This window comes from Epinephelus fuscoguttatus, linkage group LG21, assembly GCF_011397635.1.
Source record: "Epinephelus fuscoguttatus linkage group LG21, E.fuscoguttatus.final_Chr_v1".
Classification (NCBI taxonomy): domain Eukaryota; kingdom Metazoa; phylum Chordata; class Actinopteri; order Perciformes; family Serranidae; genus Epinephelus; species Epinephelus fuscoguttatus.
In genome coordinates this window covers 9,241,837-9,264,480 of record NC_064772.1, presented here as the reverse complement: position 1 = coordinate 9,264,480, position 22,644 = coordinate 9,241,837, and the positions used below count along the sequence as shown (strand labels likewise).

The 22,644-nt window shown below is 41.5% G+C and overlaps 1 protein-coding gene and 1 long non-coding RNA gene across 2 annotated transcripts in view; one reads left to right on the top strand and one right to left on the bottom strand.

Annotated features, from left to right (window-relative positions):
- LOC125881506 (cadherin-20-like) overlaps nt 1-22,644 on the top strand; it is a 712,657-nt gene that overhangs the window by 222,874 nt on the left and 467,139 nt on the right. The window lies entirely within an intron of this gene.
- LOC125881510 (uncharacterized) lies at nt 9,023-10,908 on the bottom strand. The gene is made up of 4 exons (XR_007448239.1): nt 10,811-10,908; nt 9,794-10,229; nt 9,304-9,545; nt 9,023-9,213 (listed from the first exon to the last, which is right to left on the bottom strand). It is a non-coding gene; the product is annotated as an uncharacterized LOC125881510 (long non-coding RNA).

Genomic DNA, 22,644 nt, shown 5'->3' with positions numbered 1-22,644 from the left:
AACACTGGGGTGTTGTTGTCATACAGTTGTCTACGGCAGCAGATCGTTCTGTGTTTCTACTGGTCAAAGTGACGGCTGTGATGGGAGAATTGGATCTCGGTGAAGGGCAAGTGGTCCATAACTTTAATTTTGGAGACAAGAAAATGTAGGCTTAGCGCCCTGGGGTCCATTGCCCAATAGGCAATGTAGAATACTCAAAAGTACTTTAAAAATGCTTGAGTTACTTTTCTCAGGGAGTAACGTTGGAAGTACTTTTAAAGTAATTGAGTTACTTTACTCAGGGAGTAACGCAGTAAAGTAACTGGTTACTTTTTTAGAAAGTAACGCAGTAACGTACTTTGATTTCTTTTAAAGTAACCCTTACCCAACACTGTACAGTACAACGTCACAGCCTCGAGTGTGATATTGCTTTTATACAACAGTTCAACAACAGCTTAAACAGCAATGCTGAGTAAGGAAATGTTAACAAAAGGTGAAATTAATTAAATTATAATTATAAATTATTTAAGTATGTTATGTTATTAAAAACCCCAGTTCCCCCAGTCTGTTGCTAGGCAACGCAGCACAAATGCCAGAGCGATAGATAGATAGATGTTCTATTTATTGCTCTGACACACGCCAGGAACTCACAAACTACTTTGTATCTACATTGATCTGCAACTGTGTAACGTCGTCCAGTTCGGCTGATGAAATGTTGTCAAAACTGGATGTTGGTACGGCCGGATTCAAACACACCTGGAGGTCTGCACTGAAGAGTCCTGGCTTTCCTTTTCCTCGTCCTCTCCTGACGACCACTCATAATTTAATTCAAATGTAATTTTGGGGAAAAACATCCATCTTCTTGGTGTAACGCTAGTGTTAGTTTGAGTCAGTGTAGCAAGTGTGACAGTTGGTTAATTAACGGTTGTATTTATAACACCTGTGAGCAGAGTGATTTTACTGTTACATGCCCCAGTGATGTTATACTCTATATCAGCACTCACCCCAGATAGCACACCTGGCCGATGTTGGCCTGATGTATCAAGTTTAGATCGTTAAGACGTAGCAGGGAGAGCGTTTGCTCATTGCCAAGACGTCGCTGACATGTCAGCCTTTAATGGAAAATGACCACCACGCGATGTTCAAACGATCAATAAAAGAAGCTGTGCTCAGTGGGCACTCCTTCATTAATATTCATATGCTTCGTTAACTATGACCTTTATTCATTTAGGTCGGACCTTTCAAACTACAAATATTTCACCATTCAATGTGAGAAATCAATGCTAACATTCAAAAATAGCTGACTGTTACCATAGCCTATTTCGTGTGTAAGTGTGCACAACAAAGAGACAAAAGTCAATATGAGAAACTTTATTTTCAAATTTCCACAAACAACATCTGACAGCCAGTCCGCTTCTCCTGGCAGCCTGCAAGAGACAGAAAAGATGATGAGCACATAACTTCAAGAAACAAATCCCAACTTCACCACTATATTTTTTGTTTGTTTTGTTTGTTAGCATTTCAGCTGTCTTTTAGCCAGATTGAAGGCTTTGGGTCCGTCACTCTGCTTCATTCAGTGTTGAAACGGTTAAATAACAGAATCCGTTAACTCTGTTAACTGTTAACAGTAGCTCAACAATCAGTCCTTCATCTCGGAAAAACAGTAGTTTCAAAACTGCGCTATTACCTGTAGCCACCAGGTCAGTTTGCTTTGCAGAGGAGGAGACCTCGACTGATAAATTCCCCATAAAATCACATGAACAACATACCAAATCCATCCTTAAACTTCACTATTTGACCTCCACGGTCCTCTCCGCTCCTCTCAGCCACACTTGAGCATCCGTCTAGGCCGCGGAGGTCAGGCCGGGGGGACACGGAGGTCAGGCCCGGGCGGGACCATAGGTGAGTGGATCCCAAGTCTTGAGCCCTGCCCCGGACCACGGGTAAAAACGAGTACTCACAATAACCAGATACGCAGATAACATCAACTAGGGAAAATAAAATGAAAACACCACAGTTTTAGCCTGTTAGCTAACATGAGCTAAACTAGCTATCAGCTAACGAAAGATAACGTTAGCTGGTGGGGACATGTGCTATACACCCAGTCATGCCTCACCACTCACCAGGAACCTCTTTTAACGGTCACAGAATAAATAACATAGCTATTTTCTGCCAATTTATTCCAGTTAGCTTACCTGAAACCAACTGCGATGAGATGCTGCTCCCTGCGAGCTCCGTTCCAAACAAACACCGTGGAGATGAAATTCTGCCTTCAATGGCAACTTCCGTATGTGGGCCGGTATATTCTACAGCACTGGGCCGACCCAAAGTAACAGAGACATTTGATGAGCTGGGACAAAAGAGTATTAAATTTAAAGATATCATATATATATATATATATATATATATATATATATATATGGCACTCGTGTGTAAATTAACAGTCCCTTTATTCCAAAAGTGGTAAAGAAAGCAAGGGAAGAACATTTAATTTACAGGGCTTTCCCTGGAGGGTGGGAGTGGATGAACCCGGTTATAGAGTACCCACAGGGACGGAACGCTCTGAACTAAGGTGAGCATGCCCACAACGAGGCAGGGATCATTTCATTGGTCAACAGTAAATCTGGCATTCTATTGGTTGGGGATTTTGACAGGGTTGTTACACAAACAAATCCAAGCGCAGGGCAGAAATCTGAGAGCAGAAATTCTGCGAGTGCAGCCGATGTAAGCCGAAGTTTGGCTGACCGGCGGACAATGCGAACACGTCACCAAAACCTCACAGGCAGGTTTCCAGAATATCAGGCACATTAACAATGCCTGTGGATATTCTCATTCATCCAGGTCATAGTTATCTCAAGGCAATTGAATCGAACGCAAGTGGACTTGGTTTTGTCTTAGAAGACGTTTCACCTCTTATCCAAGAGGCTTCATCAGTTCGTGCTTGTCTGACTAGTCTGGAACTAGTCTGACAAACTGGTGTGGAAGCACCTAGGTATTTAACCTCTGGGGAGGTCTTCACAAGGCCAGTGATGTCACTGGTTCGTTAGTGCTCCAATGGTGTGTCAACGACAGTCGTTGAAACTCCTGCTGCAGCGGTTCTCACTGGAGTTGTTAGAGTCACATGAGGCCATTTGTGAATGACCATTGTTTTTAGAGGTTAAGTTGTTAAACCTCCTGGGTATAGGTGGGGGATAGGTGGTGTCGCAGACCTCCTCCTCTATTGAGAGATGGCTTTTCCAATTTCACATAGATGGCTTCTTTTACACCTCTTTCAGACCATCGGTCTACCCTGTCCAAAATGTGCACATTGCTGTCTTCGAAGGAGTGTACTTTCTCCTTGAGGTGTAGATAGACAGCTGAGTCTTGCCCTGACGAGTTAGCCCTTCTATGTTGGGCCATGTGTTTGTTTAGTGGTTGTTTTGTTTCACCAATGTACAAGTCTGGGCATTCCTCACTGCATTGGACAGCGTACACTAGGTTGCTCTTCTGAGTGTGTGGTGTACGGTCTTTTGGGTGTACCAGTCTTTGTCTGAGTGTGTTACTGGGTTTGAAATACACAGGGATGCGGTGTTTGCTGAAAATCCTCCTGAGTTTTTCAGATACCCCAGACACATAGGGGATGACAGTGTTATTGCGCTTGTTCTTTTCTTCCTCACCCACTTTGTTCTTTCTGGAACAGGCTGCTGATTTCACAAAGGTCCAACTGGGGTAACCACAAGTTTTTAGAGCCTCCCTCAGATGTTCATGCTCCTTCCCTTGGGCCTGAGTGTTGGTAGGTACGTTATCAGCTCTGTGTTGTAGGGTCCTGATAACACCTAGCTTGTGTTCCAGTGGGTGGTGAGAATCTAACAGTAAGTATTGGTCTGTGTGAGTGGGTTGAAGCCTCTTGGATAAGAGGTGAAACGTCTTCTAAGACAAAAAACCAAGTCCAGTTGCGTTCGATTCAATTGCCTTGACACATTAACAATACAATAAATACCCAAAAAACACTATTCAAAGCAACTATCTGCAATCAGCACATAAATGTATCTCTATATCGACTGTCCCGTCACATCTGATGCACCATTGCACCGTGCACCGTTTGGCAGGCATAATGGAAACCCAACCTGATTTGATTAACAGAGCTGCAAACTAATGAGTTCACATCCCTCTCGGCCAACCACAGACAGCCACAGCATCAGATAGGGAGTATATATTCAGCATCTCAGCATTCAGTCATCTTAGAAAAGCCAAAAGAAAAGAAACAGAGTGAGACTGCGAGAGAGAAAGAGAGAGCGCGCGTGCGCACGAGAGAAACACAACATTGATTTACAGTTGTGGTGACCTCGTCTCAGGCTACCTTTGCATCATCAGCCCGTGGAGGTCTGCTCACAGTTCCGTATATTTGGACACTGCGAGCTTGGACCTCCTGGATCAAAACATCAGTTTCCTCCTGGGAGAAGTTTGGCCGTCTGACGCTGCTGCTCTCTCTGCCATGGCGAATTGAGTAAACTCTCATTACGCCTTTGCGCGGCGCATTTAAGGGTGAGGAGAGGGGCTCATTTGATTGGTGTGATGTATGTAAAACCCACTCCACACCTTCTCTCCTCCCTCTTTCCGACTTGCGCAGGTAGGAGGGACGGAGGTGGGAAAGAGGAGTAGCTGCGCCAGGCACACGGTGTGCCAAACTTGCAAAATCCGCCTGGCCACACCCAGTTGGTGAAGCACAGGTGCGCTGCTTCCCCGCCTCGCCCGGTCTGCAAAACTAGAGCCTAAAGTGTCAATGTATCAGCTGCATAATAACGTACAAAGGTAACATAGCCTTAGTTTGCAGAAATGAACAATACCCATATTCATTCTGGCAGCTGGGTTCAATAATCACTGCATTTAATTCATGGGCTACATTTCTAAGTAACTGACTGTACTTGAAAAATGTTGTCTGCCTTTGGTGAACTTATGAGATAAAACTTTGTTGACTATCAAAACATGGTTTAAATGGCTTCAGGTTTGCTGAACTCCTTTCTCCTGGGTGCTCTTCTCCTCTCACAGAGGAGGGTGTTATCTGTTGCCTGATCTTGCGGCAGTTTTTTTATTGTCATGCAGGGGTGTTAGATTGTAGGTGTGTGGATGAAGTACTCAGTTTTACATTTTAAAGAATAAAGACAAGAACTCTTGAGGCCACTCACAGGTTTTACAATGTGACGTCTTGCACAAGCATGCGTTGTTATGGTGACTATGGCACCATTAGCCTTCAACTCTCCATCTCTCATGCACGCACAAGCAGAAAGACACTCTAATACTCTGAAACACACTGGGGGATAAACAAAGCAGTTACATGCACTCATGAAAATGAGATAAGAAGAGGTTGGGAAATGGCAGGAACATAACAAGATTCAATATATATTAGATACAGTAAGTAAAATCACCACATGATGATGTTTCTGAACTGCACAGTGAGTGAATGTATTTCCTGAGGTAATCTGGTGTCTTGTACAGTCTTCAGCTGGCTCAGAGTAAACCACTGATTGCAATAAAAAGAAATATTAATTCCACTAACTCTATTTTCACAGTGTAGAAAATTGCTGTCAGAGAAATACTATTTCAGAACAAAGGACAATACCAATGCATTTTTCCACAATTAATTGAAGTTAACAAAGAGGACCTGACTTGGAAGTAAATTCCAGCATTAGTTACTGTGGTGAGGGATGGCAAGAGTAGAGTCAACATGGTCTAATTTGATGCAGTAGCAGTTCTGTGCACACAAATCCCCAGGAGGCCAGCATGATAAGGATGATCAGAGCCGATGAGAGTTTTGGTGAAGCAGTGCTTCAGGCCACACACACAAGGAGAAATTGCAGTGGTGTTGGGGGTAAACAAAGATGCAGCACCTTCTCTGCTTGTAAATAAGAGTAAGGAATGATTCTCTGCTAAAGAGAACGATCGCATTGATCATTTAAGTGAGTTTCTGCTGATTCCTTGGCTGTTTGGAGTAATGAGTGTGTAGGTGATACATGAGAGGCATTCAGGCGAGGCTCTCCTGGAGTTGGTGATACAGAAGTTTCTCTCAAGCTTATTAGGATTCTGCTAAAACCTGCAGTCTGGCTTTAAGATGATGTACCACCGTCTGAGGAGCAGAGAAACGAAGCATTACATCACTATCACACACCAGGAAAAGGATTTGGGTGAATTTTGGAAGTCCAAAGAAAAGGATGGAATTCAATTCAAGAAATCCGCAATGGATTAGATGACAAAGAGACTTTCTGGGTGAATTGACGAGAACAGTGTAAGACACAACAACTTCATATGTTCAATAATTTTATGTATGTGCAGTGAAAAAAATATAAATGCAACACTTTTGTTTTTACTCCCATTTTCATGAGTTGAAATAAAAGATCCCAAACTTTATTATGCACAAAAATACTTTAAAAATGCTTTAATAAGCATCTTTGCCGAGATAATCTATGCACCTGACAGGTGAGGCATATCAAGATCTTAATCTAACAGCATCATTATTACACAGGTGTGTCTTGGGATGGTCACAATAACTGGGCACTCCACTAAAATTCAATACCACAGATGTCACAAGTTTTGAGTGAGTGTGCCATTGGCATCCTGATGGCAAGAATGTCCACCAGAGCTGTTGTCCATGAACGAATGTTCATTTCATGACCATTAGCTGCTGACAATGTTGTTTTATTGAATTTGGCAGTACATCAAACCATACTACAACTGTCTGATGTGTTACCATGCCAACCCAGGACCTCCACATCACGATGCTGGTTGAACAGCAACATTACTACAAGGGTGTGCCTTGAGATGGTCACAATAAAAGGACACAGTTTTATCTTGAAAAAAAGACAGAAACAGAAACTGAGCATGGCATTAGTTCAGGCAGGACACAATGTCAAGCTCAGCTCACATCCCAGCTACAACAGCTGCTCTCAAACAGCCCAATCAACTGATGGAGCAGCTGATCAATGGAAGGGAGACAGCTGATTTCTATACAACCACTTGGCGAATCTTATTCAGGGTGCCCTATTTAAATTGTTCTGGCCTACCTACTGTTGCTGCTTCCTCTGCAAGCTGCTTAGCAACCCGCCTCCATCCCAGCTCCGCCTTTTCATGTTGCGTCTGACTTATCAGTGTCATTTCTGTTTGTCATTGATGCTTGCTCTGTTCTGTTCCTGGGGGGTCTTTGCTGCTGCTCTCTCTGCCTTAAGGCCTGAACATACTCGGGCGGACCGTACGCGGAACGGACTCCGCGGAGGTCTGCGCGGACTCAAAGAAGACGTCCACAAGGCCTGTGCGCGCAAAGCTCAGATTTTACGACCGCGCAGACTCCGCTCCGCGCACCAGTGTCACACAAAAGACTGCTCGGCATGTATTTTTCACATCAACCTCCATGAAATGTGACACCGATCGGCATTTTGTATTTGCCGCCATCGCGTGGTGGAACAGAGCGGGAGCGATGGAGGCGAGCTTTGAGGAGAGACTGGCAGACGAGGTGTGGAAGTACACACACCTTTAAGACACGTCACAGAGAGGATACAAGGACTTTCAGCAGAACAACAACTCTTGGGAAGAGATCGCCTATACACTGGGCAAGGATGAGGCAGTGTGCAGAGCTAAGTGGAAGTATCTGAGGGACAGATTTGTTAAGGCAAGAAGAGAAATGAAGGGGAAAAGTGGGGATGGGACTAGTGGAGCTGGCATTCCCCCCCATTTACACCATGCTGTCATGGCTTGACAGCTTTGTAAAATTTCGGGAGACAGACACAAATATTCCCAGTGAGGTAAGTGATGTATTTGACAGTAGCAAAATCCCATTTAGTTAGCTATTCTTTTTTCTTTTTTGATTGAGTCAAAAAGCAAGCTTTGATATTCATAGCATGATTTATCCTACACAGATAGGTGTTACTTTTAATCATATGCCTTAATAAAAGTGTCCTTATCTTTTACTTGAAACTAATCAGCATGTTATGATATTTAGGAATTTGATGGCAGTTCCAGTGGGCCTTCACAACCACCTTCACCAGCCTTGTCTGAGTCCTCTACTCCCACCCAACCACCCCCCACCAGCCTGCTCTCCTCCAATTTTTTCAGCCACGACAAGTCACACCCCAGGGAGCAGCACCTCAGATAACGGCACCCCAGGGACCAGCCGTAAGCAGGTGAAGAAGAGGGAGAGAGCGTGTGATGACATTAGGCAGAGGTTGGAAGCCCTTGACCAGCGCAGAGAGAAGAGAGAGAGGAGAGAGGACTCAGAGGAATCTCATTTTGCCAACACCATGACTGATATGTTGAGGCGCTTACCTCCCCCACTGAGGTCACAGGCTCAATTCAGAATCCACGAGCTTCTGTTCAACATGGAGCAAGAGTACCTGTACCACCAGCAGCAGCCGAGCTCACACAGTTATCAGTCTTTGTAAATGCTGATATAAAAAAATATGTGTTTGTATATTCAGATCATATTGTTTGAAAAGTTCAGGAAATGATCGATGCATGTTTTCTAATTTTATCATCTTCACTTCAGCATCAGATCATCTGAGGATGTTTTGTTTTTAAGATGCTTTTGAACAATGAAATGTTGCACCATTAAAATATTGCATTTTCAAATCTGCCCATTTCAATGTTTTAAATACAGGAATGATACAAATTGACTTCAGTGTAGGCCAATGGAAAGTGAAATTACTTTGTTTTAAGAGAAATGGATAAATATAAATGAAAAACATAGTTGACTAGTCTCTGACCACTATAAAAGCTACTACAACGACAGGTGATTTTATTAATTGCACAAAACAATGGCTCTCAACAGTAATCATTGTTTAGATTTTACTTGAGGTTGTTGTGGGCAGGTGCTGATTAATGAAGACATTAAAGTTTACTTCATTCAGAAATTCATTTTATTAGACATTGCCGCACGAGAGAAACAAGGCTAGAAATAGGAGAAAATAGAGATTTTTTTCTGATTCTCTCTCAGCGGTGACATTCTACAGCAAAAATAAAGAAGTGCAAACTTCCTCACATCTCTGCAGACAGATGATTAAGTCAGATTTGACCTGAATGAACACTACTGAATGTTCAATCTGCCTCTTCTTATGGTGGCAGTTTGCCATGGCACAAGACCATGAGGGGATGAGAAGAAGTCTCGTATATTGTTCCGAAAAGCATATGCTGTTCTGCCAGCACTCCTGGTAGCCCTTGATCTTCTGATCTCAGAGAGGTTGTCTGCTCCAGCTGTCTGCCTCCATTCACCTGCAGGTATAGGAAACAAGAACTGGAATTGTAAGCAGAAACACTAATCAGCGATAAAAGGGTTTACTGTATTGTAGAAAGAGAGCCAACCTGGCAAAATGTCTCCTGATGGGGTAGTGGTGTCAGCGTAGTTTGGTGGAATGTACTGACGACGGTCATCGGTGTGGGTTAGCCAGTTGTGTAGCGCTACACATGCTTTGACCACTTGTACGGTCTGGGAGGGATGATACTCAGTTGTGCAGCTGACAGGATGCCAAAAGCATTCTCAGTAGTTCTCCAAGCTCTGCTGTGGCGGTAGTTGTATACCTGCTCCGGTTCTCCCAGATTTGAGCCTATGTTTGATTAAACAGTGAATATTGAAATAATAAAGGTGACATTAACATGTGCAATACGAGTAATTTAATCTTCATGTCAAAATAAGTGTTGAAATATAGATGGATACTAGTTTGCACATGGTGAGTAAATGCAGCTGTGGATGTGTTTCTTTTGTGTTCACATGAAGTTAACTGAACAGCAGGTTTCCATACTGGTAAAAACCCAGATTAAGCACACCAGCATAAAAAGATTTTCAGAAACTCACCAGGGTAGGACATCAGGTGGTGGTATGTCCAGTGTGCCACTCATGAGTTTGCGACCAAACTCACTGTCCTGGAAGATGCCACCATCACTCTGACGTCATCTATAATGGGCGTCACACACAGCCAGGAGGACTACGGAGTGTGTCCCTTTGTAGTTAAAAAAATCACTCCCCGGAGGGCAACGTATCCTGATGTGTTTCCCATCCAAGGCTCCTGATAGATGAGATTAAATAGAATTGTTAGCAAGTGATGGATGGAAATATAATGTTGGTTAGTGATAGATATGTATAAATACAGTGATGGACAGGTAGATAATAGACCCAAAAGGTTAGGATAATCCCAGAATCGCCAAAAGTCACGTGCAATAACTGTCCACTGATGTCCAGTGGGGAAAGCCACATATTCAGGCTGCAGAACCCTCCATATGGCTTGGCATACCTGTGGTAGAAAGTCACATTTAGGAAATTTGGAGAATGTCTCTAAATTTTATTTTTTCTTCTGTGTATGTGTGAATTTTGTGTGTATGTTGCTGCTATGATAACTGAATTTCCCCTCTGTGAGAAAAATAAAGGAATATTGAACTGAATAAATTAAGGCCAATGAAATATAGTCCACACTTATTTAACGTTGTCTCTTCTCATGTGCCCCATATGGAATATTTCAACATGTTATGATCTTTTGTGCAGCTAATTCACTTTAGTTGTGTTTGGTTTGACACATATTTATACAAAAATTGTCATACAAAAAAGATACCCTGAATCTTCATCACCTTTTTTTAAGCATGAGGTGGACGTATGACAGGGTATATTTGTGGTTAATTTTTTTCCCCCTTTGAGTGGGATATGGGGGATACAAACAAAGAATAGGAGCAGTAACCTATGTGAAGATAAACAGTCCCTGATCACACTGAGGTGATGCAGGCTGCATTATGTGGATGTGGTCAGTTACCTAGCCTGCCCCGCAGCATATCATAAAATCTATATCAGGTCAATATATGAATGAAATGTTCCACGACTCACCTCTGAGACAATATTCAGACACAGTTGATGTGCCAAGTCGATAACTGGCTGTAACACTTTGCTCTGAGCAACCGGTAGCGAGCACTCTCAGAGCGACAGCCGTCCTCTGTGCTGCATTCACGGGTGAGCGTTGACTCCCAGAGTGCAGAAGAAGCGGGGCTAGGCGCCCAACTAGATCGTCGAACTTTTCACTATTCATTCTAAAGTATTTAAAGTGCTTATGTTCGTCAATACTTCACATGTCCCTCACCAACATGGCAAACTCCCCTTCCTGGTCTCTTGTGGCATTTAGTGGCTGTATGTACCACCGTCTCTTCAGTTTATTACCTTGCAGAGCCAGCAGGCAGAGCAGCTCCTCTTCCTTGTCGTCAGTGGAGAACGCCATGACAGAAGAGTGTAAACAACGCGCAAGAATTGTGGGTAATGTAGTGTTTCACGGACATTTTTACAGGAAACTACAACGCGGAAGTGCGCTCGACTATGGAAGCCCGAATGACTGCGGACTTTCCGCGCGGAGTCCATTCCGGGTACCGTCCGCCCGAGTATGTTCGGGCCTTTAGGCTTTCCATGTAGGCCCAAGGAAGGGCAGGGAAATTTGCTCTCTCTGCATCAGGCTGTCTTTGTTTGCGCAAGGAAGGGCAAAGAGGTGTGCTCTCTCCACTTTCTACTTAAGCCTAGGAAAGGCAGAGAGGCCCCAAAACAGAGCCATACTGCCACATATAATACTGCAAACAGAAATAAAGTTTTCTTTGACTAAAGTGGTCCTGACTGAACTGCATTCTTTGGTCACAGACACTCCAAAGAATCAGTCAGTATCTGATATGACACCATCACTGACAACACAAGTTATATGTATTTACATGATAAATAAATGTAATTTTTATCATTTAAACACATTCAGCATGCCGTCTGATACTCCCACCTTCCACAGATATTGTGAAATAGTGTGGTCCATCTGACAGCAGGAGTCAGATGCTCAGAACATACTGAACATACTGCTAATTTAAACGCGAGGTGGACTGCAGCCTGACAAGCTAAGTCAGGATGCCTCACCAAGAAACAAGAAAATGAAGGGGGCAGAGAGGCATTGGACAAATGTCTGTCAAAATGTGAAGAAGCAGCAGGTATGACAGGCAGAGCTGAAGGTGAGCAGAGAAGCAAATTAATTTTTATTTAATAAAACCTGCTGTATCTGGCTCTGTTTTAAAGCTGCAGTGAAGTCATAGGTATTATATTAAACTATATGACCTAAGGCTTCCATGGGTACTAACTATGTTAAGCTATCTTGTCAGAAAAGGGGGATGAGTAAAATAATGCTAAATTTTGACCAGGGAAAAAGGAACCTTGCCATTTTTTTTGAGAAATGGTGGGTTTAAATATTTCTGCATACTGGGGCCCCTAAACAGTCTTAAAATGACATAAATTGAGTATGACTGTAAAACTGAGAGTTGACAACTATATACGTTTTGCACTATTTCAGTTCTGCACACACTTTGACCAATATTTGATTAATGTAGCCCTCAAGATTGAATGACTAAATGAACATAAAAAGTATTTGTTCAGTCATGATTTGATCTTATGATTTCATACATTGTAGTAATTTATTTTACTTTTCTCCAATCATTTATTGGGGCATTTTTTCCACACATGGCACACATGTGACTATTAGATCTTAACACAGAGGAGATACAGTACAGAATACATGTGGAAATATGACTAACTGGATTAAATCCACAGGAAATATAAAATTGTGTGAGGTGCTATGTATAGTGATCCACCCCCACAAAGTGCCAGAAGCCATAAAAGGTGAGCAGCTGCCCACTTAAGCTGCTGTAAGGTCAAGACCCTGTTGAGGACTAGGGACATGCAGATGAGTTCCTCTGAGATGGTTTCTGACAGTTTGTGCAGAATTTTTTTGGTTATGCAAACTAACTATTGCAGCAGGCATCAAGGTTTCTGATCTAGTCCCTGCCCGTCACTCACATCAGGATTATTTAAAACATACATCCCGCAGCTAAAGAAATATTAATGAATTGTTAATACAGTGAGAAACAGTGTTAACAGTGAGATTTTTTTCATATAAACAGTTCATTAACTGTGAACCACAGCTCGCTGAAGTTAACCTCTAATCAAGCTCACTTTCCTCAGCTCTCTGTTCCACTTGTTTCTGTGACTCAATGCTGTTTCTGATTCAGTATGTCTTTTCTCAGTCCTTTCAAAAGAAAAAAAAGTATATATTTTTTTGATGACAAATTGGCTCCACCACAGCTTTTGGCCTGTGAAGCTAGAACTGCCTTGATATTAAAAAAAAAAAAAAAAAAAAAAAGTTAAACAATGACTACTACAACTACTACTACAACTGAAAATTTATCATGGATTCACAGAGGCTCTTTGGAGCATTTATCCTCCATTTCTTGGATTTTCTGTGCAAAGTGAATCACTGTTTTGGATGGATACCTGTTTCTGTTTTGGTACTGAAACATAGAGAAGAATTTGTGTTCTTGAAAGATTTTGGGGGTTGCTTAGGGACACCACTCAAATAATAGTCTGCTGTTGTGTTCCTCAGTCATTTATGCACCTTGTTCTCACTGTCAGGTATGTAGATTTATTAAAAGTCATTGTATCTTGTTTAAACTAGTTGTTATATTTGCCATGTTTCGTATTTGCATAATTACTGATTGCAATTGGCCCCAACATCAAATACAGTTTTTGTCCAACTAGAATACAAAGTAGTAGTTGTTTGTCCATTTTTCATCCATCCAACTATTTTGTTTTTTCATCAGTAATAATTATTATAGCCTCACAGAGCCACAAGCATAGCTGCGAACTTCTTGTCTTGTTAAATGGACAAATCGTATCAAATCTCAATGTGGAAAGGTTCCAAATGATTTGAAAGTAGTTCAGTAGTTTGGCAGTTCCTGCATAAAAAAGACAATGACACCCAGATTAGCAATTACAGGCCTGTGTCAGTCCTACACATAATATCCAAAATCTTTGAGAGACTGAAAATCTACAAGAATATCTACTTAAACACAAGAACTTTTCAAGTACCAGTCTGAACTCAGGGCAGCTCACTCCACAAGTACATGTTAGATCAATCTTTTTGACTGAATAACATGGAAAGTGATGAATGAAATTAAATGGTTATGGTCAAGTTAGACTTAAGCCTTGACACAGTCTATCATGGTATTTCTTAACAAAATTGAAAGGTATGGGCCCTAAAGTCAGAGCAGTAAATTGGTTTTAATCCTATGTGGCAAACTGAAAACAGGTTTGTGGGGGTCAGCTGTGGGGTACCGCAGGGCTCCATTTTGGGACCACTGTTGTTTTTAATTTATGTTAATGATACGCCAGCAGTAGTGACATCTAATGTTATGCTTTATGCAGATGATCCTACATTACTAGTGTCTGGAAGAAGACAGAATAATAGTATAAGTAACATTGTTAATGCTGTGCTACATTACAGAGAAATGCAAAAATGTACTAATGAACCTTAGTTAATATCGGCCTATATTTTAACTACAAGTGCACATCACACTCTAAGTGAGCTGCTGGGCATGTAGCTATTTACATGTTTCAGACGACACATCATGTTTGTAGTTGGCAAATGAAGATGAGTTCACATATCACCTTGGGTTCGTCCTTCACCTTCTCAAAACGATCCCACACTTTGGATTTCCTGCCTGACATGTTATTAACTAGCCTGTGTAATAACTGCAGGTACCAGCCCTGTAAATTAATGTGACTCCTATCTGACTGCTGAGCGTGGCCACTTCCTGTGTCTGTCCTTTCAAATTAAATTTCCACATGGTCCAGTGAAGTCTAATAAGAGACTGGTAGATTGACAGCAAGCTATCTTTACATTTGGGCGAGACAGAGTCCATTGTATTTGGCACGAAGCACAAGCTTAAGAAAAGCAGTACAATTAAGGTACAATGTGAAAACAATATGATTGACTCAAAAACCAGTGTCAAATACCTTGGAGTCTCTCTCAACCAATCTGTCTCTGGGAAGGAGATTGCAACAAGAATCTTATCTAAAACTGCAAAAAAAAAAAAAAAAAAAGCTGAAGTTTTTCTATTGTTACACCCAGTTTTTAATTTTAATGTGAAAAAACTTGCCTTATGAATTTAATGCCACTTTGACTATACTTGTGCCACATGGTATAGTGGGCTTTCCCAAAAGCTTACAAACAAATTGCAGTTAGCACAGAATAATGTAATTTGATACATGCTCAGTGTTCCTCCTAGGACACATCTATAATGTGTAGTTATGAAGCAGCTTGTATTATTACATGTTAAAGATCGAGTTTGACAACTGACACTTAACCATGTGTTTGATATAACTGACCAAAGGGCCCCAGAATATATGTTCTATTAAATTGATATGCTTGGATAATTGCAATATAAGAGCAAGAATTATGGCATGCAGAGTTCCTTGTGTTAACGGTAAAATAGCAAAAAGCTAATTTTTCCATTCTGGGATCTCCCTATGGAACAACATGCCCCTGCATATCAAACACAGCCAAACAAACATGATTTTTAAAACAAAAGTTAAGGAGGACTTGTGGGGAAGGTTGATGGTTCACCTCAGTGGGAGGTAATTTTAACTATGGCTGTGGAGTTGCCACAGTAGCCACAGTAGGTTCATCATGTAATTAGTATGTTTGCAATTATCTATTTGTTCTCATTTATGTCTTTGCTGCCTCCACTGGAGCTCTTTGGACATAAGTGCCTATAATAATGCTTTTAAGTGCAGTCCTCTGGGATTTTTTATGTCATGACACTCCTGTGAGTCCATGTGTTTTTAAATTTCCACCTAAAAAAAACAAATCAAAATCAATTGACTGAAAATATTCTAAAAAAGTTGCAGAATTAGTCTCTTTATATCATCCTTAAGTGTATGTGTCCAACCTGCCAACAAACAAAACCATCAATAACCAAACCAGTATGCAACAAAGAAACAAAAAGTCTAAGAATCCTGTTATTTATTCTTGGTCAGGAGCTTGGAGGAACATTTTTTTATAGATAAATGCACTTGTATACCTGTAGATAAGCAGAAGGTGCAGGCGCACACTGTGAGTGTGTTAGCAGTATTGAACAGTGAATAGTAGACTAGTCCTACCTCGACACACAACAGTTTCTCACATAGTGTCTCACTACATATTACTTTTCTAATTTATTTATTTTTTTTACACTAAGGTGAAAATACAATCTTGATTTCTATATCAAAGATGTGTTGTCAGGGACATAAGACGGTCATTAGATGGATGTTAGGATCTACTTTACCCTACTACTAGGATCTACATCATTCAAGAGGCTATTGTGAAACTGTGAGTCAGGCACGCTGTATTGTGCTTGTTTAAAAAAAAAAAACTTGAAATAAAGAATGAAGGTTTGAATGTGATCTCAGTGAACCGTGATAAACACTTCAGACACCTTCATGTCTGAATGTCAGAGCTGCCTCTACAGCATAATGTTGCTTAGATACACAGTTTGAAATGCCACAGTCAGATCTCACACACCATTAAACCTCCATTTGTACAAAAATGTGTGGAGGACATTCACTTTCTTCTGCTTTGTTTTTCATAAAGGCTGCACAAAAATGTAGTTTTTTGTGATTGCATTTGTAACCTTCTAACAGGCTTTGCTATGATTTCCCAAATTTGGGCTCTGCATTGCCGCTTTGAGAAAGATCTTTGCACCAACTGCTTTATCAGGTAGCAGCATGTATGCCTTGAAAAACAGCTATGAACTTGAGCTTTGAAACTGAAGCCAGTGACCAGCTAGACATGCAGTTAGAGGGCTACACATGTACATACACTAAACTGAATTCAGCCAAAAAGTTGACCTTGGCCAAAAAGTTGCACATCACACAAGTTCAGTGCCTGCATGAGAGGAAATAGCTCTCCACAGCAGTATATGGTGGTAGTCTATAATCGTCATTCAAAGGGGAAACCTGAAGACCACCTTGACACTAGTTAGCCAGTTAGCACATTAACAAAACAATCTAATATTGAACTGTGCACCTGTGAACAATAACACAAACTGTCAAACAACAATTCTATTGAAGTGCTCAATGGCTAAAGAAAAATAATCTTACCTTATGAAACAAGTTTGTTTTAATGTCACCCCATCCTGACTTTAGCTCTTTGTTTACTTTCCTCACTTCTATTTTTCCTCTCGTGTGCTGAGCTGAACTGCCAATTACAGTGATTTTTTTAATTGACGGCCGTTGTCAACACCAACACCGATTCAATGCGGTGATTCAGCCCAACAGAAACCAGTGGGGGAAGACAAGGGGCAATGGTGCGGGACACACCACACCAACTAGGGTGATGGATAGGGATGTGTATCTTTAAGATTTTCTATACTCTTACCAGTTATTTTTTAATTCTAAATAATTGCTTTTTAGTAGGGGTGTAACGGTACACAAAAATCACGGTTTGGTACGTACCTCGGTACACAAGTCACGGTTCGGTTTTTTTCGGTACAGTAATGAAAAAAATAGACAACTATTAAATATCTTTTACTTATTGGTAACCTTATTAAAACATACCACCACAGCAGTTAACTCTTTTTACACAATTTTTGAATGAAACAAATATATATAAAATCCTGCTTTTTCACATTGTTTGAATGAAAATAGAAATATAAAAGTGAATAATAAAATCCTGCTGTTTTTTTAACACATTTTTTAATGAAAAATATAAATATAAATTTCTGCTTAAACAGTTTTACTCAATTAAAATAAAAAGTATAGTGCAGCTGGTCAGCTTTAAAGCCTGCTCAGATTCAGTTTTACTAGGAACTTACTTAGCTTTCCCACTTTGTTAAAGTGCAGTAAACAAAACATGCTTATATCTAAAGTGCAGCTTAAACAATTTTACTCAACTCCAATGGTGTTGGTTATTTCTTTAGTGCGATGGTCAGGGAAATGCTCTTTCTTTTTAAACGACGACGATATCGTAGTTTGCACCAGATTGCTTTTTCTAGTCATGCCGGTTAACGTTCAAACTCGGGTGGTGTCGCTTTAGATGCCTTAGCATGTTAGACGTGTTTCCAAGTACATACCCAACCGCTGTTCTGCAGTGTCGGCACACTGCTTTTGTCTTGTCAGCTTGTTTATTTCCATCTTCGTATTTTACCCTCAAACCAAAGTGTTCCCGAACGGAGGACTTAAGGTTTGTGGGTGGGTTCGTCAGGCTCACTGGCCATGTTGTCAAAATGCGAGAATGCGCTGGACAAAGTGAAAGTGGAGATTTATGGTTGGACTCGGTCCGTCACTCAATTATGTCCATCGGGGAACTAGATATTTTAAATGGTTCGGCTCACAAAAACGGAATTAAAATAAAACAAAATAAAATAAAATAATATCCTGCGCCCAATAATTCGGTACAGGGTCGTGCCGAACCGAAAGTCGCGTACCGAACGGTTCGACACAAATACATGTACCGTTACGGCCCTACTTTTTAGAAAATATATCAGTTTAAAAAAGAATTAATTAAGAACAGGATTATTAAATATTTTGACTATAATTAAATGTTGTTGTCAGAACAGCAACAGTAATTTTCACAAATATAAATAATATTCCTGACATCACAATGCTAAGTGAGGTTTAGTATTTATCAGTCACTGTAAGTCACTCCTCCTGTCCTCTGTCCTCCTGTCCTCTGTCTTGCTCCCTCTCTGCTGTGTGCAGGTATCATTAGCGCAGATAGAGGGAGGAGGGGCTGTTTGTATCAGCCAGCAGCTTAGTCTAAAAGCCTCTGCCCAATTATTAAATAAGTAGCTAAGCTAAACAATTAGACTACCTACAGACAGCTGTATTCACAATAAGCATGTTGTCCTTGTGTAAAACATAATGTTAGCAGCAGTGAATTAGAGACTGCGGACAGAGCAGAATGAAATATCGCTGTTTGCATGTTCGAGCTTGTTGAACACGTGCATTGATAAAGTACTGGCTAATTTTATCTTCAATTACTAGTATCCTCCACAGCCTCTGTAGTGTTCACTGACTTTACTCTGTGTCGTGTGTGTGTGTGTGTGTGTGTGTGTGTATTTGGAGGAGATCAGCCCTGGCACAGAGCGCAGATTAGAGGCTACAGGATGATTTTAATTAAACCAAAATGTTAAAAAGTACCAATAAAAGAACCAATAATGTCTGAGCTTATCAATACTACAGTCTTTGATAATTTAGCCCAGGGATCATTTAATACTGGGTTTCAGTACCCATCCCAAGTGACAGGTGCTCACCAATGGCCTGATATCGACCGATGCCAGGGCCCTTACCTGTAGTGCTGTTTATCAGCTGAGATTGTTTAGGTGTGAGTTGCCGAGTGTTGGAGATATGGGTCCAGATGTCGGCCGTCTCTCCAATATAATGGAACTAGATGGTACTCAGCTTGTGGTGCTCATCTGAAAAATGTGTGTTTCCAGAAAACATGACCCAGTTACTCAAGATAATCCACAGACCTTGTTTTGAGCAGTTTCATGCGGGAACTATTTTCTACCAAACTCCTACCAAGCAAATCGCCACGCAGAAGTAAGCGTGCATCTACTGCTAGCTCACCTAACATCTCTGAGCTAGAAAACACAAACAGCTCAGCTAATAAGGACACCATTTATATCTACATCTCATGCTGTCACAAGCATGAGCCTCTCATTCATGATATGATGCATGCTTACTTCTGTGCAGGGATACAGTTGGTGGGTGTAGTTTAGTAGAAAGAAAATAGATCCTTCATGAAACTATTCACAACAAGGTCTGTGGATTATCTTGAATAACCAGGTCATGGTTCCTGGAAAGAGATGTTGCTGTTGATTATTTCAAATGTAGTTTTTTGACGCTTTGATTTAGTTCTATTATACTGAACAGAAATCAGACATATCTACGGCTGATATCTCCCAACAGTCAGCAACTCACACCAAAACAATCTAGACTGTTAAAAAGCCATACAGCTCAGAGGGAAAATGTGTGTAATGGGTTGAACTGTCCTTTTTACTACTACTTCTGTTTCATATGTGTTTCTCCCTCGAAAGTGCTTCTCTTTTAGTAAACACTGGAAGTGAAAGCTGTTAGAGGTGTGATGTACTCCCAGCTGGGCCCCACAAATGGAGGCTGATGATAGTAATGGAGATGGGAAAGGAAAATCGACGTGTGCTGCTTCCTCATCAGTATGGGAACAGTACGCAAGAGTAAGTCCTATAAATCTGATAGAAACTCAGCATTTGGGCTGGCTTAGTAGCATGCAGTAATCAAGGAGAAAGAAACTTTCTCCTCATTCTCCACATCACATAAGATGGGGTGAGGAGAAGTCACCACATCCCAGGTGGGTTGCTTCACCATAAAAAAAAATTCAGTGAGAAGCACAGCTGCACGTTGCTGTACACCCAGTGTGTTGAACAAGCAGTGAGCGGGAGGTATGTCAAAGAAACCATAAATACAAGAGGCTCTTCATTCACCTCACCTGAGTTGGGAGAGCAGGTCAAGAGAAACTTTCACAGGACTTGCTGAGAAGGAAAGCTCAGTGGCACCAGACAATGAGGAAAGTTTCACTGAGTGCTGTGTCTGTATTAAAGGTAGCTGAGTGAAAAATAGAACGTATACCTGCAGCCATTTGTCATTCGCATCATGCCATCTCAGTTTGTCTATGCTTTTATCCAAATCAACAACTGTGACTCCCAGAGGAACACAAGCCTGTGACTATGGGAGTGTCCGGATGCCCACTTGTTCCGCTTTTTTTCTTTACACTTCAGACTTTAGAAACCCAAAAGAAGGCTGCTGATATTTGAAGTGATTTCTTTGGGACTTTGTCCTGCCAAAAAAAACAAACAAAAAAACCCCCATGAATAAATATAGCACCTAACCGGTACAGCACGAAGCCCATCCGCTGTGCCCATGACATTTTGTTCCAGTGAGCTAAGATGAAAAGACACTTTAAAGAAAGATGAAAGGGAAATCAAGAAGTGATATTATACAGCTGGGACCAAAGTGAGGCTGTCAATCTGAGATGAATGGAAACAGCATGGTGAATAACCCTTCTAGCTATTTGTAAAAGATTTCATATTTCATTCTGCTTGGTGCAACATTCATTACAAACATATTGCTTACTCCTGGATGCATACGATGAATGCTTCTGCCTGCTTGAATGTGTTTCACTATTATAACAGCAATGATATATGAGAAATACACTCTTAGAAATGAAGGTGCTTACTAGAACCATGGAGTTCTTTGGCTTGTTCCATCCGTAAAACATTTCTCTGAAGGCTAACTGGCAGGCTCCATCCATTTTTCATTAGCTGATCCACAGACAGGTCACAGGGGCAGCAGGCTGAGCAAAGCAGCGACGCTTTCCAGCTCCTCCTGGGGGATCCCGAGGTGTTCCCAGGCCAAGTGAGAGATATTATCCCTTTAGTATGTTCTGGATCTACCTCGAGGCCTCCCACCAGTTGGACATGCCTGGAACATCTGTAACAGGAGGCGCCAAGGGGGCATCCTAATCAGATGCCTGAACCACCTTAACTGGCTCCTTTTGACCCGAAGAAGCAGTGGCACTACTCAGAGCTCCCTCTGGATGTCTGAGCTCCCTACCCTATCTCTAAAGTTGAGCCCAGCCACCCCATGCAGGAAACTCATTTCAGCCACTTATATTTGTGATCTCATTCTTTCACTACCCAAAGCTTATGACCATAGGTGTGGGTTGAGACATAGATAAACCAGTAAATTGAAAGTTTTGCCTTGTGGCTCAGCTCTCTCTTCACCACAACAGTCTAGTGCAGTGACCCCATCATTGCAGACGTTGCGCCCAACTGCCTATCCATCTTACGCTCCATTCAACCCTCACTCATGAATTAGACCCCAAATACTTATACTCCTTGACTCGGGGCAGAAACTCCCTTCCAACCCAGCGAAATCCACCTTTTTTTTTTGGCAACAGTCTTAGAGGTGCTGATTCTCATCCTGGCCGCTTCACACTGGGCTGCAAACTGCCCCAGTGCATGCTGGAGGTCGTGGTGTTGTAACAGTCGAATATATGAAATGTGCCTTTAACATGATGTATACTGTGTCGCTTAACAGCAACGTCATCAAGCAGCATTTGTTATGATTTGAGTCTGTTGAGAGCGCACCCAACGCTGGTCGGACGTACACCTATGTGCTCCCGCTTTTTCTTTATGTCTCTCAACACAACAGTAATGGTTGTAAGTACGTGTGGTGACTATTATGTTCATGTATGAAACTGTAGTAGCCATACAACTGGGCTTGGTAAGGTTGGAGTGTTTTTAAGTGGACGTAAAAATAAACGACGAGCATTTGTGAAATCCCACACGTGTGGAAGTGGGTTTCTGCCTGTCCCCTAACTCCAAAGAGCTACACGGACCCAAAACCATTACAGTGTGATGAAACCAACAGAACCACATCATCTGGAAAGAGGCGAGATGCAATTCTGAGGTCTTCAAACCAGACCATTTCCTCCCCAGGCTGTGCCTTGAGATCCTGTCCATGAATATAACAAACAGAATCAGTGACAAGGGACAACCCTGGCGGAGGCCGACAACCACTGGAAATTTATTTGATTTTGTGCCAAGTATGCGGACACAGCTCTCACTTTGGCTGGCTAAAAATGATCATTTGAATCACCTCGTTAAATGCAGATTTTGTAGGTTTTGCTTATATTGAATAGGTTTTAGTTTATTTTCCCCTCTCTGTTGTTCTCCCCTTCTCCATTGTTTCCTGTTTTTTTTCTGTCAACTCTCCCTTCTTTCTGTTCTTATCCCTCCTACCTTCTGTTGTTACACCTCTCCTTTTCTCTTACACTTCCCCAATCCATCCCT